This window comes from Penaeus monodon, chromosome 22 (assembly GCF_015228065.2).
Source record: "Penaeus monodon isolate SGIC_2016 chromosome 22, NSTDA_Pmon_1, whole genome shotgun sequence".
In the NCBI taxonomy this organism is placed as follows: domain Eukaryota; kingdom Metazoa; phylum Arthropoda; class Malacostraca; order Decapoda; family Penaeidae; genus Penaeus; species Penaeus monodon.
The window spans coordinates 30,530,439-30,530,934 of NC_051407.1; the positions used below are offsets into that span (position 1 = coordinate 30,530,439).

Consider the following 496-nt stretch of genomic DNA (forward strand, 5'->3'; position numbering starts at 1 on the left):
CCCTTGACTGTCAAATTCCGCAACTGTTCACTCCGTTAAACTTCAGAAAATCGCATTGAAAAACAAACAAAAACAATTCTAAAAGCGTTTGACTCTTGAATTTATATTACACTTTTTTCTTCCTGTGGTTTTTAAGATTGACACTTTTTATTTCGAGCGGAGAAGGATTTATATATGCAGTTGTAAGATTTTTTTTCCTTTAAAAGGAATGTGAAAGAAAAATACTGTTAATGACGATAATAATAATAAAAAATGGTGATAAAATGCATCTGCCAATTGGTAAAAGAAACCCTGTTGCTTTTACACTTCCATGCGCGTTTGTGTTTTGCGAAAAAAGGAAAGAAAAAAAATATGTATGTATGCAAAGGTTAAAGCCACGAACAAAAATGAGCTCATGATTCCCTGGTTGGGTCATAAGCGTACACACATGCATACAGACTGTGCCTTCCCTGCTATTATGTGGGTAAAGCTAGATTTTAACACAATGCAGAAAGGA

General features: G+C 34.1%; 1 protein-coding gene across 1 annotated transcript in view; it reads left to right on the forward strand.

Annotated features, from left to right (window-relative positions):
- Positions 1-496, forward strand: part of LOC119587086 (cyclin-dependent kinase 14-like) — a gene marked incomplete at its 5' end in the record, with an annotated part of 168,602 nt that overhangs the window by 156,631 nt on the left and 11,475 nt on the right.